The 16,123-nt window shown below is 44.3% G+C and overlaps 1 protein-coding gene and 2 long non-coding RNA genes across 4 annotated transcripts in view; 2 read left to right on the top strand and 1 right to left on the bottom strand.

Moving 5' to 3' along the window:
• LOC117510360 overlaps positions 1-16,123 on the top strand; it is a 903,074-nt gene that overhangs the window by 371,031 nt on the left and 515,920 nt on the right. The gene's annotated exons all lie outside the window — the stretch shown is intronic.
• Positions 1-16,123, bottom strand: part of kiaa0825 (KIAA0825 ortholog) — a 429,491-nt gene that overhangs the window by 114,598 nt on the left and 298,770 nt on the right. The gene's annotated exons all lie outside the window — the stretch shown is intronic.
• Positions 3,180-14,362, top strand: LOC117510363. The gene is made up of 3 exons (XR_004560693.1): positions 3,180-3,279; positions 8,868-8,879; positions 14,353-14,362. It is a non-coding gene; the product is annotated as an uncharacterized LOC117510363 (long non-coding RNA).

Below are 16,123 nucleotides of genomic sequence, written 5' to 3'. Positions count from 1 at the left end.
TGTGTGTGTGTGTGTGTGTGTGTGTGTGTGTGTGTGCATGTGAATATCACAGATGTTGCAGGCTGTGGTCTGGTGCAGATGGCTGTGGCTGTATTTGCCAGTGATCTCTTTCCAGTGAAAAGCAGCCTCACAACAACAACCTGGACTCTGTTTAGAGGCTAGGGAGTGACACACTGCAATCATGCACAGAAACCCAGAGCTCCACCAGTAGCACTCCAAACCCCAGTAGGTGACATGTCATTAAAAACAGAAACTACACACTGAATATCCACTGTCACTGGTATTTAACAGAAAACAATATTTATACAAGCTGTTTCATGTGCCATTTTATCACTTGTTTTTTCATAAATTTGAGCAAAATTTAATGTTAAAGTCTCAAAAGGCATTCAAAATCTCATTTTCAGCATTGGTTTACTACTATCACCACCATTCTCTGACTGGTACTACAGGGTTCCCATTATCCACAGCATCCACGGGACATTGTTGATGCATATCACTGGGATCTAGTGAGCAAGTGACATGCACGAACATCGAACACCGTTCGTTTGGCACTTAGAAAATGTGTGGCCATTCGTACTATCATCTCGAAAACAGTCAACAGACAATCATTGTCGAGCTGGATGTGAAATTTGTCTAAGTGCCCCCACGACTGTGGAGTTGCCAAGCGCACATGACGTGCCAGAGTGTCGGCTCCGCCCACAACACATGTGTGAGTGTGTCACACGCTTCCCCCCTGCCCCCCCAACATGTGCCTGCGTGTGGTTCACACGCCCCCACACAAGCTAGGCGCCTCTCATCTGATCACAGAGTGACACCTTGGTCTGTGTGCTGAACAGGGGGGCGTGGCAGCTGTTGACAACTCTGGTCCTGGACATCAGAGCTGCAGAACACACACTGTCTTTTAACAGACACGCACCTGTGTACGCTTGCTGTCCTCGCATTGAAATACATAAAAGCATATATCACTTCTGCGACAGGCTGGAGAGGGCGCACATTGACAGGCTGTTCCAGCTGGACCAGACCGCCACTTCATGTGGACATGCAGCAGGCGATCTGAACGTCACGTCTGTCTGACAGGACAGTGAGCTGTGTGCCGCAGGACCATATGACAGGTCAACAGTACAACAAATATGCTACTTTCAGTCAAATATCAGCAGTAATACTCTGTACCAAACGCCTTTTGTTTAGTTATCACAGCTCTTTTTTTTTTTTTTAGAAAATACGTTTATCTGCTTGTTGATTTTAACCATTTCACGCTCCTGTTATGAGATAGTGATTGTGGCGCTGTGGTAAAGTTTCCATCTGGTACTCTTGACAGGTCAACAGTACGACAAATACGCTACTTTCAGTCAAATATCAGCAGAAATACTACGTACCAAACGCTGTTTGATCAGTTATCACAGCTTTTTTTTTTTGTTTTGTTTTTTAGAAAATATATTTATCTGCTTGTTGATTTTAACCATTTCACGCTCCTGTTATGAGACAGTGATTGTGGCGCTGTGGTAAAGTTTCCGTCTGGTAATCAGAGTGTGTGGGTTCAAATCCTGTGACTTGCTGTGGTGACTCCCACCAATTTGAAATGTTTTGCGCTGTTTTGCTGTAATTCAACCAAATTCGCACTATGTGTGAAGGGGCCCTTACAGTTTTTTTAATTACTGTTCTTACTTCTATCTGTTATGTATTGCATGTATGAATTAACAACATGTATGTAGCAAGCACTTGAAATTCACTAACATCGATATTCGCACATTTTATACAAATCACTCACCTTTCACCTAGCCCAAGAAATACCTCTAGAGCCACCACTGTTAGCCAAAAATGTAAGTCAGCGATTATTCAGGTAGGTTAAGAACATTTCTACATGTGCAACTGCAAATATTTTATGTTTTACACTCTGTTACACATATTATTAAAAAAAAATCAAAGATATTGGACAAATTTTTGAGATACTCACTTTGAAGCCACAGACCTTTATTCTGCCTTCATTTGTGTCTATTTTAACCTGACACCGCCTAACCACATTGGGCATGTATTACAACACCATGGCTTCAATACAAAGTGTGCATACTAGACATACCTGTGTGCAGTCCAAATGTGTCACTAGTGAAAATGGCACAGAGAGCTACAAAATTCAAACCACAGCAATGAAACCCCTGTAAAACTGTGCATCTGAAGAAATAATAAGAAAAATACTTGTACTTGCTCAAACCTCAGTGTCTTCAATCCCCAATCAATAAATAAATGCTGTTACCGCTGCCATGGAGGTAATGCTTTACCAGCATTTGTCTGTTTATCTGTTAGACGAATCAGTCTGGAACATATTCTGGGTACAAGATCCAAAAGAATGTTACAAATATAGCAGCATTGATCTCATGAAGTTATGAATGGATCTTGATTCAATTTTATGAGCATGACACATTCTTGGGAAACAAGGCTTGATGTTTGATGCTAAATGCAAGTTAAAGTGGATATTTTGGCAATAGGGAATATTCAGCGTGCCAGAGATATGCACCCTCTGAGTGGTTTCTACTCCTGTCCACGACATACCCTGCCTCACGCCCGATGACAGCTGGGATGAGCTCCAGCCCTCCCATGAACCTTAACTGGAGTAAGCGGGCATAGAAAATGGATGGATGTTTTACATTTACTTAATGTTGTTCATGGGATTACCTAAGTACACATAAAGTGACTTGTTGTATTTTCTTCCATTTGCTTGGGGTTCCCCCACGGGTATACAGTGTATCCAGAAAGTATTCATAGCGCTTTGTTGACCATTAATGTTTCCACATTTTTTTATGCTACAGCCTTATTCCAAAATGGATTAAAAAATGTTTTCCCCCTCAACATTCTACACAAAATCTAATATATGAAACTGACTGTGTGTGTGTGTGTGTGTGTGTGTGTGTGTGTGTGTGTGTGTGTGTGTGTGTGTGTGTGTGTGTGTGTGTGTGTGTGTGTGTGTGTGTTTGCTATGCACAGCCACAGTAATTAAGTAATCCACACCAAACTTGCTATGGTGACTCCCACCGATTCACCAAGGGTGGGGGGGGTCACTGGGGTCCTTAGATTGAAGGCATATGTGTGCGAACACACACACACACAAGGTCAAACATATATTAGATCACAAGCCGCTAACTGGAGCCCTTATTTCCACAGTGCACATAGTACTCAGGTCAGGTAGCAAGCAACACACTTTACTACGTAGTAGCGGCTGGCTAGGGTGGACTTTACTTACAATCCAAATGGGCCAGCGCACGCCATGTGCCAGTTAAAGCGCATGTTTTATCAATTAAAATGTACCTGTTGTGTACAGCATGCCAAAGCATTTATCAACATTCACTTGAGTCTCATGAATGTCACTAATTGCTCAATGAAAGACAATAATGAACATTAATGATGACAACATAAACACAATGCAATGCAACTTACTATACCTTAACTAAAATAACATGAAATATACAATGACATGGCTAAAATTCACCTCTATTACCCGTGTGTAGGACGGGTAACACTCAGCTAGTACAATAGAATGACGATGTGAAAATTTTTTTTTTTTTTTTTTTTTTTTTTTAAGATTTTTGCAATTTTTTTTTTAAATAAGAAAACTAAGAAATCACATGTACATAAATATTTACAGCCTTTGCTATGAAGCTCAAAATTGAGCTCAGGTGCATCATGTTTCCACTGATCATCCTTGAGATGTTTCTACATCTTAATTGGAGTCCACCTTGGATAAATTCAGTTGATTGTACATGATCTGGAAAGGCACACACCTGTCTACATATACGGCCCCACAGTTGACAGTGCATGTTAGAGCACAAGCCAAACATGAAGTCAAAAGAATTGTTTGTAGACCTCCGAGACAGGATTGTCTCAAGGCACATATCTGGGGAAGGGTACAGAAACATTTCTGCTGCTTTGAAGGTCCCAATGAGCACAGTGGCCTCCATCATCCATAAATGGATGAAATTTGGATCCACCAGGACTCTTCATACCCTTCTAAACTAAGTGATCAGGGGAGAAGGGCCTTTTAGTCAGGGAGGTGATCAAGAACCCTATGGTCACTCTGTCAGAGCTCCAGCATTCCTCTGTGGAGAGAGGAGAACCTTCCACAAGGACAATCATCTCTGCAGGAATCCACCAATCAAGCCTGTATGGTAGAGTGGCCACACAGAAGCCACTTCTTCGTAAAAGGCACATGGCAGCTCACCTGGAGTTTGCCAAAAGGCACCTGAAGGACTCTCAGACCATGAGAAACAAAATCCTCTGGTCTCAGCACTCTTGACCTCAGACTGGGGTGATGGTTCATCTGTCAGCAGGACAATGACCCTAAGGACACAGCCAAGATATCAAAGAAGTGACTTCAGGACAATGCTGCGAATGTCTTTGAGTGACTCAGCCAGAGCCCAGACTTTAATCTGATTCAACATCTCTGGAGAGAGCTGAAAATCTAAAGTCTGCGGGCCACAGAGCTTTCTTTTATTGTGCACCTGCTTTGAGGAATGATCTACCTATGGCAATAAAACAGTCAGATTCTGTAGAGACATTCAAGTCTAGACTTAAGACGCACTGATGCTCCCTCTCGTGTAGCTAGCATACTGCCATAGAATGGTACTATGGTCCCAAGATGGCGGCGCACATAGACGCAGCGGCTCCTGGCTCTCCACTCTTCGTGCTTTATTCAGTATATTTGTATGTGTGTTGCTGGACGAAGCCTACATTCAGTCGCCAGGATCTGCTGTCTGGGATTCCGCTGTGGAATGACAATCTCGATCACGTCGGACTACCAACGCTTTCACGACATACCGGAGGACATAGCCAGGACTCTGGGGTCTCCGTGGGTGGTCCTCCTAGGCAGCAAGCCCAAGAGGAAACATAAACAAAGGAAGCAAAAGCGAGGCTGCAGGGCCGGCCCGCTAGCACAGCTTAAGAGACAACCACTGAAGCCGCCGCTCCCCAGCCTCTTCCTATCCAACGCCAGATCCATTGTGAATAAGATCGATGAGCTGAGATTGCAGACTGCGGTAAACAAGTGTTTCCGGGACTGCTGTGTCACAATAATAACAGAGACCTGGCTGCAATCATCTGTACCGGACTTGGCTATTGAGTTAGCCAACCGCACGGCTCACCGCTACGATAGGAACAGCGACTCCGGTAAGAGCAGAGGAGGGGGACTGTGCATCTACGAGGTCTGTCAATAAAGTATCGGGCCATTGGCTGGGAAAAAAAAACTGGCTTACCTGGAGGGATGGAAACCTAATCACCCTCGAAGTACTCTCCTTGGAACTCCACACACTTCTCCCAGCGGTGTCGCCACTGTTGGAAGCATTCCAAAAACGCCTTTTTCGGGATGGCGTGCAGCTCCACCATCATCGCAGCCATGATGTCCTCTCTTGTCTCAAATCGGGTTCCTTTTAATGTTATTTTAAGTTTTGGGAAGAGCCAGAAGTCGCAAGGGGCCATGTCAGGGGAGTAAGGTGCCTGTTGAACCACCGGAGTCTGGTTTTTGGTGAAATAAGTCTGAATTAAATGAGAGGAATGAGCTGGCGCGTTGTCGTGGTGGAGGCGCCAATTTCCTCTGGCCCACAACTCCGGTCTCTTGCGCCGCACACCATCACGTAGACGATGGAGGACATCCCTGTAATACTCCTTTGTTATTGTTTGACCCTGTGGTGCATACTCGTGGTGTACCACACCACGGGAGTAAAAAAAAACAGTCAGCATTACCTTGATCTTGCTGCGCACTTGGCGCGCCTTCTTCGGTCTTGGCGACGTGGAATGCTTCCACTGTGACGACTGGAATTTCGTTTCCGGATCGTACCCATACACCCAGGACTCATCTCTGGTGATTATAGTGTCCATAAAGCTGGGATCAGTGTGAATGGAGTCCAGCATGTCCTGTGAGACTTCAACACAATGTTGCTTTTGCTCCGCTGTCAGCAACTTTGGCACGAACTTCGCCACCACTCGTTTCATGCCCAAATCTTCCGTCACGATGGAATGTGCCGAAGTCTCCACCGTTACGCGCCCGTCTTTAAACCGGTTGTACCACTCCTTAATCCGTGTGCTGCTCATGGCTTCATCTCCGAAAGCCGTTTGGATTTTTCGAATCGTTTCTGCCTGGCTGTCGCCAAGTTTGTGGCAGAATTTAATGCAGTAGCGCTGCTCCAAGCGTTCGGCCATTTTTTCTCAGGAAAAAAATCCGACGAGGTGGGTGGAGCGCTCCTCCCACAAGCCGTGCTCACAGGCGAATGACGTCACCGACAGGCATGGAAAAAGTCACGCATGCGCACGAGGGTTCAACCTTGTCTGATGCAATCGCACGTGATTCAAATCCATATAATTAAAAAAAAAATAAAATGGACCGTTACTTTATTGACAGACCTCGTATACCAATAACAGCTGGTGCAGAAATGCAGAGACTGTAGACAGCCATTTTTCCCCGGACTTGGAATATTTGACTATGCGATGCAGACCCGTTTATCTTCCTCGCGAGTTTACCGTCGTCATGGTGACAGCCGTATACATTCCACCTGATGCTAATGCTAACTTAGCCCTGGAGGAGCTACACAGAGCCGTTAGCAGCCAGCAGAGCGCTTACCCTGAAGCTGTGCACATCATAGCAGGGGACTTTAACCATGCTGAACTTAAGTCAGTACTCCCTAGATTCCATCAGCATGTTAAATGTGCAACTAGGGGTGTAAAAACACTGGACACAGTATATAGCAACATAAAGAAAGGCTATAGAGCAAGACCATTTTCACATCTGGGACTGTCAGATCACTTGTCCATGTTGTTGATTCCTGCATACACCCCCTCAGGAGGAGAGCTCCCCCAACCATAAGGACTATAAAAACTTGGCCAGAGGGGGCATTACATCAGCTGCAGGACTGTTTCGAGGGCACAGATTGGAGTGTGTTTGAACACCAGGACCTGGAGGAGTACACCACATCTGTGCTCTCTTACATCAGTTTTTGTGTTGACAATGTCACTGTTGACAAACTTTTCCGGGTGTATGCTAACCAGAAACCCTGGATGACTAAAGAGGTCAAGGTACTGCTGAGGCAATGTGATGTCGCTTTCAGGTCTGGGGATGGGGTGCAGTACAGCACAGCCAGAGCCGACCTGAAGAGAGGCATCAGAGAGGCCAGAACAACATACAAGATGAAGGTTGAGGACCACTTCAGCAACAACAACACGCGCCAGGTGTGGCAGGGACTCCATCACCTCACCCACTTTAACTCCAGCACTGCAATGGCGGAGGGTGGCGCTGCGCTAGCGGAGGAGCTGAACCACTTCTTCGCACGCTTTGAAGTGGAAAGACCTAAGGCAGCCGCAGACCGACCACTAATCAACAACAACAGCATCAGCCTCTTAGTGCAGGAACATGAGGTGAGGTGCACACTGAGAGCAGTGAACCCCAGGAAGGCCGCTGGACCAGATGGGGTGACCGGGAGGGTCCTCAGGGAGTGTGCAGATCAACTGGCTGGGGTCTTTACCAAGATCTTCAATGAGTTACTGTCTCAGTCTGTCATCCCACCATGCCTGAAGTCGGCCACAATCATCCCACTGCCTAAAAAGACCACCATCAGCAGTCTAAATGATTACAGACCAGTTGCTCTGACACCTGTGGTCATGAAGTGTTTTGAGAAACTGGTCCGACGCCACATCATATCCTGTCTTCCACCTACATTCGATCAATATCAGTTTGCATACAGAGCTAACAGATCGACAGAGGACGCCATCTGCACAGCACTCCACGCCACCATCTTCCATCTGGAACAGCAGGGGCGCTATGCCAGGATGCTCTTTGTTGACTTTAGCTCTGCCTTTAACACCATACTCCCGGACAGACTGATAATTAAACTCATGGACATCGGGCTCCCTAACACCATCTGCTGCTGGATCAGGGACTTCCTCTCTGACCGTGTGCAGCGAGTCAGGGTCGGTAACCATCTCTCCACAGCCCTCAGCCTCAACATAGGCTCTCAACAGGGTTGTGTACTGAGTCCCCTGCTTTACTCTCTGTACACCTACGACTGCATCAGCACCCACCCAGACAACGTCATCGTTAAATTTGCAGATGACACCACCTTAGTGGGACTCATCTCGGGAGGAGACGAGACGACGTACAGGGCGGGGGTTCAGAGGCTGGTCGGGTGGTGTGCAGAGAACAACTTGGTCCTCAACACCTCCAAGACAAAGGAGGTGATTGTGGACTTCAGGAGGAGAAAGACTGATCTGCAGCCCATCTGCATAAATGGAGAGTATGTGGAGAGGGTGCCCAGTTTCAAGTTCCTGGGTGTGCAGGCAGATGCAGACCTCCAATGGAGATCTAACACCTCGGCGGTTGTGAAGAAGGCTCAACAGCGGCTCCACTTCCTGAGGTTCCTCAAGAGGGTCAACTTGAAGGAGGAGCTGCTGACCGTCTTTTACCACTGCTCCATTGAGAGTGTGTTGACATACTGCATCTCTGTGTGGTTCTCCAGCTGCACCATGGCACACAGGAAAGCACTACAGAGGGTCATTAACACCGCACAGAAGATTATTGGCCATCCCCTCCCATTCCTACAAGATTTATACAGCACCCGCTGTCTCAGGAGAGCATGCAGCATTCTGGGAGATAACACACACCCAGGGCACGGGATCTTTCAGCTGCTGCCCTCAGGCAGACGGTTTGAGATGCTGAGGGCAAGGACAAACAGTCTGAGGGACAGTTTCTATAACAGAGCCATCGCTCTGTTAAACAGAAATATCTGACATTGACATTATGTCACTCAATTACGGGCCAGGTGCAATTACAACCACATGTGCAATACATTTTTTTAGAGTGCATTATTATAATTTTATATAGTATTAATATACAGTTTTTTTTTTTTGTTTTTTTTTAAATGTATGTTGTGTGTTATATGTATGTATGTTGCACTGACGAGAGGGCCGTGCCCCAATTTCTTTGTGCTGGTGTACACTGTATAACTGTGCAATGACAATAAAGACTTTAAACTTAAACTTTAAACTTTACTATGCGTTGTATCCTTTTAAATTCATTCAGGTCTCATCCTCAACTTTATCTAAATTCTGGGTCTATTAGTGAAACTTAGTGCTAGCGGCCGGCGATCACCTTCATATTTTTTTGGCTTTTTTTCTTTCTGTCCAAGGTGCGGATGATGTAACAACATCATGGGCTGGATTTGATGAGTGCACAGTTTCTTAAATAGACGTGGAAAGGACTCTGTTGCGGGAACAGGCCCACTGAATGGCATGATGCAAGGCCTGTGGTGCAAACACCTGAGTGGTCTTCTCATCAAATGAATATTTTTTTCTTTTGTAAAGTTGTGTTGTTTGATTTCCTGCTTTCTGTTTCTTCAGCTTTGTAAAACTTTGCAAAAACCTTGTAATGGCCTAAGCAGTGGGTCACCACTTTGAGTCTGGTCTGCTTGAGGTTTCTTCCTCAAAATCATTAGAGGGAGTTTTTCCTTACAACTGTCACCTGTGTGCTTGCTCTAGGGGTTGGTAAGGTTAGACCTTACTTGTGTGAAGCACCTTGAGGCACCTTTGATGTAATTTGAAAATGGCTGTGCACCGATGCTCCCCATCCATCCTGATGGACCTCGAGTGGTGCTGCAAAGAGGAATGGGTAAAACTGCCCCAAGATAGGTGTGCCAAGATTGTGGGATCTTATTCAAGAAGACCTTAGGCTGTAACAGCTGCCAAAGGTGCATCAATAAGGTATTGAGCAAAGTATGTGAATACTTATGGACATGTGATTTCTTTCTTTTTTCTTTTTTTTTTATAAATTGGCAAAAAAAAAAAAAACTTTATTCATGTTGTCATTATGGGGTGTTGAGAGTAGAATTTTGAGGGGGAAATGAATTTACTCTATTTTGAAATAAGGCTGTAACATAACAAAATGTGGAAAAAGTGAAGCCCTGTGAATACTTTCTGGATGCACTATAGGTTATACATCTAATGGTCTTCCTGATGCAATGCTGTAGCAGGCAAACCTTTTCTTCTGGGACCCCTAACTGCTGCACCACTGAGTTGCTCACATACTTAAAACTAATTTAAGTAAATCCAGCATTGTGATGCAGCACATGACAATTCTGCTCCTGTTCCTGTGGCAACATTTTCAGACATACTGGAGGCATCAACTTTGGACAGAACAAAAAAGCATTTCCAATACTGTTCTAGGAATCAGGACACGCATATATATATATATATATATATATATATATATATATATATATATATATATATATATATATATATATATAAAAGCAGGTGTATTTAATACCACCTGAATGGTAGGAATTGAAAAAAGAACCAACCATCTGAAATGGTAAATAGACTGCATTTATATAGCACTTTTCCATCTATATCAGAAGTGTTTTACAATGATGCCATGCATTCATCCATTCACACACACACACACACACACACACACACACACACACACACACACACACACACACACACACACACACACACACACACACACACACACACACACACACACACACACACACACACACACACACTAATGTCAGGGTGCTGCCATGCAAGGTGCTCACTACACACTGGGGATTAAGGACCTTGCCCAAGGGCCCTGAGTGATTTTCCAGCCAGATGGGGGTTTGAACAGAGGATCCTCTGCTCTCAAGCCCACTGCATTATAACCACTGGACCATCACCTTCCCAACAAATAGTTTCTATCCAAAGAAAAACACAACATTTTCACTGTATTAAAAAAGCCCCATTATCTTCGCTTCTCCAGCTGAAAACAGAAAACATCTACCATCTCACATGAAAATAATATCAGTGACAAAAAGTTTTCCTTAAGTGTAGCTCACTCACTCAATGAACCACACTTGACTGCTTTTATGAGATAAAACATATTCCCAATTGGTCTGTCTTTGATAGCTTAACCAGGTAAATCTGAATTTTCTGAAGTGCATCACATCTTGTGTTACTGAATGTTTATTAAATTCCCTTATAGGTTATAGAAATATGCACACGCACCACACAATCACGCGCACACAGCTTGGGAAGCTTGTCAGTGCCTCTCTGTGCCTCCTGTTTTTCATTGGGTAAAGGTGTCCTCTGGGGAATAGAAAACCCTTGGGGGATTTGTCTTAGTGCAGAGTGCCACCTTGTTGTCAAGGCTGCAATGACACATTTCTTTCAAAGCTGGTTTTGACAGATGCTCACAGAGGAGGAGTGTCATTTTATGATGCATTGCAACCTCAACGCAGTGCATACATAGACGGCTTCTATGATATCTGTTGAAAGTAAAGAGGAGGAAAACTGTCCAAGATCCTATCTCAAATGTGCTTAAGCCCATGCCTGGGAAGCCTTCCCTGACAACTATAGCTTTGAGGCTATAGGACTAACAGTGTACCCAAGTTAGGGTCAGTGTTTGTTTATTTATTTAAGTGTGCATACTATTAAATATAAAATGGGGTTCACAAAATTTGCATTAATTGAACATAATGTGGCAGCAAGAAGGTCCTGGGATCACTTCTTGCTTGGTCCTTTTTGTGTGGAGTTTGTATGTTCTCCTGGCGCTGACGTGGGGTCCCTTTGGGTGCTCCAGCTTCCTCCCAACTCCAAACACAAGCCAGAGGACACACACCAATTAGCTAAACTGCAGGATTGTCTTACAGACATAAAGACATGGATGACCTCTAATTTCCTGCTTTTAAACTCAGATAAAACTGAAGTTATTGTACTTGGCCCCACAAATCTTAGAAACATGGTGTCTAACCAGATCCTTACTCTGGATGGCATTACCCTGACCTCTAGTAATACTGTGAGAAATCTTGGAGTCATTTTTGATCAGGATGTCATTCAAAGCGCATATTAAACAAATATGTAGGACTGCTTTTTTGCATTTACGCAATATCTCTAAAATTAGAAAGGTCTTGTCTCAGAGTGATGCTGAAAAACTAATTCATGCATTTATTTCCTCTAGGCTGGACTATTGTAATTCATTATTATCAGGTTGTCCTAAAAGTTCCCTAAAAAGTCTTCAGTTAATTCAAAATGCTGCAGCTAGAGTACTAACGGGGACTAGAAGGAGAGAGCATATCTCACCCATATTGGCCTCTCTTCATTGGCTTCCTGTTAATTCTAGAATAGAATTTAAAATTCTTCTTCTTACTTATAAGGTTTTGAATAATCAGGTCCCATCTTATCTTAGGGACCTCATAGTACCATATCACCCCAATAGAGCGCTTCGCTCTCAGACTGCAGGCTTACTTGTAGTTCCTAGGGTTTGTAAGAGTAGAATGGGAGGCAGAGCCTTCAGCTTTCAGGCTCCTCTCCTGTGGAACCAGCTCCCAATTCAGATCAGGGAGACAGACACCCTCTCTACTTTTAAGATTAGGCTTAAAACTTTCCTTTTTGCTAAAGCTTATAGTTAGGGCTGGATCAGGTGACCCTGAACCATCCCTTAGTTATGCTGCTATAGACGTAGACTGCTGGGGAGTTCCCATGATGCACTGTTTCTTTCTCTTTTTGCTCTGTATGTACCACTCTGCATTTAATCATTAGTGATCGATCTCTGCTCCCCTCCACAGCATGTCTTTTTCCTGGTTCTCTCCCTCAGCCCCAACCAGTCCCAGCAGAAGACTGCCCCTCCCTGAGCCTGGTTCTGCTGGAGGTTTCTTCCTGTTAAAAGGGAGTTTTTCCTTCCCACTGTAGCCAAGTGCTTGCTCACAGGGGGTCGTTTTGACCGTTGGGGTTTTACATAATTATTGTATGGCCTTGCCTTACAATATAAAGCGCCTTGGGGCAACTGTTTGTTGTGATTTGGCGCTATATAAAAAAAAAAATTGATTGATTGGTTTATCCCCCAGATACTGTAGCCTGAAACAGATGAGAGTCTAGAACTCCCCCTCGTTGGGAACACCAGTATACTGCATGTTACCTCTCCAGCCAAGGCCAGTACCCTTTTATAACTGGGTGGACTGGGACAACATAGATGAACTTTATTGTTCATGGACACAGGTAGTGTGACTTTGAGTCAAATCACATGAACATATTGGTAGTCAAACTCTTATCTTTATAGCATAAAACATCTTAAACTGGTGATCCATATAAAAATTCATGCCCGATACAACTGTCATGAATGAGGAAAGTAGCTATAGTTGTTGTACTGGAGCGTAAAAATTTTATTTGTCCTGCAAAGTTGAACATGGGCATCGACAGTGAGTGACTTCCTTTTGGAGCCAGCATCAAGCGGCCATTTAAGGACCGCAAAATCTGGGACTTTGACCATATAACATTGCAATAAAATATCCTGAAATTGCAATATTTTTAAAAAGTATACTTTTTTTTTTTTTTTATAAAAATCTGTTCTGTGATACATATTTTCAAAAGGTTTTACCTTGTTAAAAAAGTAAAATCAATAAATAAATAAAAATTACACCTTCGAGTGAATGGGACATTCTCTCTCTCTACGCAGTACAAGGTTAGCACATTAGATTAGATTACGTTAGGTTAGATTAGACTAGACAGAACTTTAGTAATCCCTTGGGAAGACTCCCTTAGGGGTTTTTGAGGTTCCAGCAGGATTGTATAGCAGGACACAGGGTAAGAAACACACAGAGTTTCAAAAGTAAAAGTAAAAAAACAATTTGCAAAATGTAAATACAAATATAAATACCAGAAATACTGCTCACTACTGGCTTCATGGCTACTACTGTTCCTTTCCTTCCCGTCCCCTGTCTTCCTGTTACTCCTCCTCCCCTCGAGTGAGGAGTTGTACAGTCTGTTGGTCCTGCACTTGGGAAGAAGCAGTCTAAAGAGGCTCCTCTGGTTGCTGATGACGGTGTGCAGAGGGTGACTGACATCATCCATAATGTCCAGCAGTTTGTCCAGGGTTCTCTTCTCTGCCACCGTCACCAGAAAGTCCAGCTTCATGCCAACCACGGAGCCATCCCACCTGATCAGTTTGTCCAGCCTGGATTTGTCCTTCTTGAATCTGCTGCCGCTTCTCAGCACACCACAGTGTAAAAGAGGACATACTCATACTCATACATACTGTAATGTATTATCCATCCATTCATTTTCTATACCCGCTTACTCCAATTAAGGGTCATAGGGGGCTGGAGCCTGAGCAGTTGTAAGTTATTATGTAAAATATATTATATACATCTCTATGTATCTGTGTAGGAGATGCATAAGGGTTAGTGCACAGATTTGTTTGTGTACTAAAGTAACCGTTATCGAGCCAACTTTGGAAAATGATGGCAAAATCACCATGTGTAGTGTCAGCCAGTCACGTGTCTGTTAATGTGTGAAAATAAAAGCAGCAAGGACCTTGCCACAGTGTTTCTCTGAATAAAGAAGTTAATTAAAAAAGGAATTGGGGGATAAACATGCAGAGAAATGGAAGCAAATTCAGGAAGACTGGGGGCCAGTTGTTAACAGGACATCTGGCGTGAGCTTGTTTCTCTCTGGGAGAAAGCAGAAGGGAGGGGGTAATAGAAGCTATGAGTACTTGACCTTCTACTTGTCTGACTGGCAAACGCATACATGAAAATCAAACTCTAACAAGCACATGCACATTCCACCCTGTACATATGCAAAAATAGATGCGCATTATGTCAAAACATTCCTAGGGAGAAACAGTGTGAAGGTGAACAACATGGCCGGCAGGGTGCTGACACATATGAGGCGGAGACCAAAGGATGAGATCAATGTCCTGCCTGCGGGCTGTAAAGGCACTGCTAGCTTCTTCCGCACGCAGATTTAAAAAAAAAAAAAACACAAACATACAAACACAAATGGGCTCATTTGGAAATATACAAGCATTAATTGAGCCTGCTGTAGTATTTGCATGCACACATTCACGGGCGCACAGCCTCAGAGCTTCACTGGGAGTGTGCAGAGAGTGTCTGTGCCTGCTGCGTATGTGGCCCCGTGCATAAACAATGTGCCCTGAGAGACACGAGTGAAACGATGGCCCTCAGCACAACTCCCATGAGCCCCTCTGCCCCCTCCATAACCGCTACCAGTCACTCTCTCACACACGAACACAAACACACAAGCAAATTTAACAACCAGAATGCACACAAACAAACAAACAGCTGCACAGAAAGTAGGTAGAACAAAGGCAGACATGCAGAAAAATATGCACAATGTAAAAGCTGCACATGGGTGTGTGATCAGTTGTGTGATTATTTGCTGTAAATGGAACAACACACTGTATGTGCACATTCAAACTACAATGACTGCACCGTTGCCACGTCATCATCACAGGCATGAAACTATTTGGAGGTGCTAATAATTGAAGGAGTGACACTGCTGATTGTAACTTAACCCAAATAATGTATAAAGCCTATGTTCATGTATCAGCAACTTGTCAATGTGATTTAAAACCAAGTAGTATGCACAAAAAGCCAAAAATCAGAACTACCGTATTTTCCGGACTATAAGTCGCACTTTTTTACATGTTTTGGCCGGGGGTGCGACCTATACTCCGGTGCGACTTATAAATGAAAAATATACCGGTAGGATCTCAATTAATTTACTGTAACAAAACAATTTTACGTGACAAAGTCGATCTATGTTTTAAAATGGCCACCGGAAAAGGAAATGCAATGCATCATGGGCACTGTAGTATGGCGGCCGTCCTATAGGTCACGCTGGTTGCGATAACCAATCAGAGAACAGAACGTTGGACGCGTATTCCTCACCTCACCCACAGCGTGTGAAGCTGACGAACACGGTGCTTGCTGTTATTCCGGCATGGCGAACAAAACAGCTTCAACCCTTGGATATCAGTGTGAGCAGAGTGTTTAAGTTGACACTGAGAGCTGCGTGGGAGCACTGGGTGAGCGACGGCGGAGGATTAGCGTGTGCACTTGGAAGGAGCTGGCGTCGATGATTGTGAAAAGCGTTTGAAGCAGACGAACATGGTGTTTATTCCGGGACGGCTAACAAAACAGCTACAACCCTTGGATAACAGTGTGAGCAGAGTTGACGCTGAGAGCTGCATGGGAGCACTGAGCGACGGCGGAGGATTAGCGTCTGCACTTGGAAGGAGCTGGATCGACACTGCTGGGTGGTCATGAGCTGCGCAGGTAGGTGCTGCATGGTTCGGCTCGCAATGTGGTCC

Source organism: Thalassophryne amazonica, chromosome 5 (genome assembly GCF_902500255.1).
Source record: "Thalassophryne amazonica chromosome 5, fThaAma1.1, whole genome shotgun sequence".
Lineage (NCBI taxonomy): Eukaryota > Metazoa > Chordata > Actinopteri > Batrachoidiformes > Batrachoididae > Thalassophryne > Thalassophryne amazonica.
Note: the sequence above shows the minus strand (reverse complement) of the source record. Positions and strands in the feature narration are given on the sequence as shown.